The 2,500-nt window shown below is 49.1% G+C and overlaps 1 protein-coding gene across 1 annotated transcript in view; it reads left to right on the top strand.

The window, feature by feature from the left end:
- The window catches only part of nbas (NBAS subunit of NRZ tethering complex), a gene marked incomplete at its 3' end in the record, with an annotated part of 267,708 nt that overhangs the window by 251,929 nt on the left and 13,279 nt on the right, over nt 1-2,500 (top strand). The gene's annotated exons all lie outside the window — the stretch shown is intronic.

Raw genomic sequence — 2,500 nt, 5'->3', positions numbered from 1 at the left:
CTTGATAGACCCCATTTTTCAACCCTTTCTACTTTTCTAAGGGTGCTTTCTCACTGGGAACGATTGCTTCCGTTCCGTTCCGCGCCCGGGCACGATTGTCCCCCCTCCCCTCGCCCCCCGCTGGTCAGCTTTCACATTACAACATTTCTTCCTCGCTCGGAAATGGAACAGACTGCACTTTGCCTCATCAACTATGCCTGCAGTGTATCCTCGCTCCGTGTGTTGTCTATGTGGTTCGGGAACGGTTAGCTTTCACATTCGCGAGTGTTCCGTGCCCGGGCACGCCAAAGCGCTCCCCCCGGACCACCTTTTCAAGTGGATCCTGTCACGCAACGTTCACACTCATCAAACGTTCCGAAACCGGGGTCAATTTGGGGACAAGTGTGCGCTCGGGAACGGTACCGGGGCGCCAGTGTGAAAGCACCCTAAGACAAGAGCTAGCTTTAAAGCTGGAATCTCAGCATTAAAATCATCCAAAAATCGAATCCTTGCTACAGTAACTGTCCTAGTTTTGGGGGGAACTGTGACTACAGTAGATAAGTAACAGCAAAGACAGCGGGATATCAAAGCAAGACACATCAAGTCACTTCCTGTATTTGTGTCACGTGGGTTTTTGCCCATGGTTTTCCCACGGACACGCCCACGTATAGGAGACTTTCCGGCAGGTCTGAGTCTCTTGAAGTCTAGGTGTCTCAGACAGCGTGCCTCTCTCCACTGTCTCCCAATCAGATAAGTATAGAGGTAATAGTCACAGAAGTAGACCTTTTAAAAGCCTTCTCTTCTGTTACGGGATCAGATCAAAGAAAGCCTCACTATTAAGTCACAGAGCTCCCATTTAATGACGTTTAAAAAAGCTGCTATCTTCACACCTGAGTGACACGCTGCTTCTATCCCACAGAGAGCAGGTGGTGGGAGGCGGGGCTGTTAGTCTGGGAAAAGAAAGGAGACAGATGGGGGGGGGGGGGGGGGGCAGGGGGCAGGAGGGGGGGGGGGGGGTCCTTATTTGCCTCAGTCCGCCCCAGGTTTCTTCCACGTTTTCCTAATGTTTTTCTTGCGAGTTTTTCTTTGTGTGCATTCTACGGGCTGGGCGTGCCGGGTAGGTTGAGCTGTAGAATAGCTAGATTGTCTCGCTAAAATCTGCTCTTCTATCTGTTTTTTTCGCTACGCTTATATCAATTTACTCAATTTTGTTCACGACTCACTTTATTGTCCCAAAGGTGGGAAATGTGTCTTGGGCTAACAGCCACACTGCAGCCATAAGAACAGACACGTACAAACACATGTTCATAAAACATGACGACAAAGCGCAGCATTACTGTAATAAGTGCAAATAAAGGGTAAGTTAATAGTTTGGTCGAGCTCCACACATTCTCTGTAAAGTCCTTTGAGACATGCTTGTGATAAGGTAAAGGTAAAGTCCTCTGAGACATGCTTGTGATAAGGGGCTATATCGTAAACTAACTTGAAACTTGAACAAAAGGAAGAAGCGAAGGTTAGGGAGAGGCCAAGAGAAGCCAAGCAGAGAGGATTAAAGAGGGTGTGTGAATGTTACGATAGATGTAATACATGTAAGACAAGATAAGTAAGGGCGCGTGTGATCGTGGAGGAAGAGCGGGTAGCGTGTGGTGGTGTCGCCTTGAGAAATAATGTGTGCCGGGCCACCTGAGAGCTACATGAACAGGACCATGTTCAGAGCAGTGTCTCTCTAAAGATAACATCAATACAGACGGGGAGAAATTGCTCGATCTAACATTGATAATGTGCGGGATTGCTTCTCGCAGTGGAGTCGTAGGCGTGCGGCTGCGGGTGTGTATTTGTGTGTGCAACGTGCACCTCTGCGTGCGTGCATGTGTGTGTGCGATTGCGATTGTTGTCGCTGTTTGTCATGCTTGTGTGTGTGTGTGTGAGTGTGTGTTTCAGTCGAGGTGTGTTCTCTTGTACGTTTATACCCTTTAGATGTTTTGCTCTCAGTAGGTTTTCAAATAAAACGTTGTGTGTGTGTGTGTATGTATGTGCGTCAGGTGGTGTGCTCTCTGTCATGAACCGTGGAACGCATTTCAACCTTGTCGGGCGCCATTAGCGCCGCAATACCCCACCTCCACCTCCCCCCGCCACACACACACACACACACACACACACACACACACACACACACACACACACACACACACACACACACACACACACACACACACAACACAAAACGCCACCACCCCGTCACTCCGCAGTCTCCCATTCAGAAGAGAAATGATCTACGCGGACAATGTTTTCTTAGGCCAACGTGGGGCGGCCAGAATCATATCGTTAATCCCTATCCACCTTATATCTAGCTGCCATGATGCCTTACGGGAAATATGGGTCCTTCTTCGTTACGTTGTTGACACGGACACAACATAGCCCGTCTGCAAACCATGTTTCAAAGCCGCAGGCAGGCGAACCGAGGACGGAGCAAATCACATCCAGCTTGGCCAAGAATCTCGCCGATAAACATCCCGAATTG

Source organism: Poromitra crassiceps (genome assembly GCF_964638095.1).
Source record: "Poromitra crassiceps genome assembly, chromosome: 9".
NCBI lineage: Eukaryota > Metazoa > Chordata > Actinopteri > Beryciformes > Melamphaidae > Poromitra > Poromitra crassiceps.
This window is presented reverse-complemented; position numbering and strand designations above follow the sequence as displayed.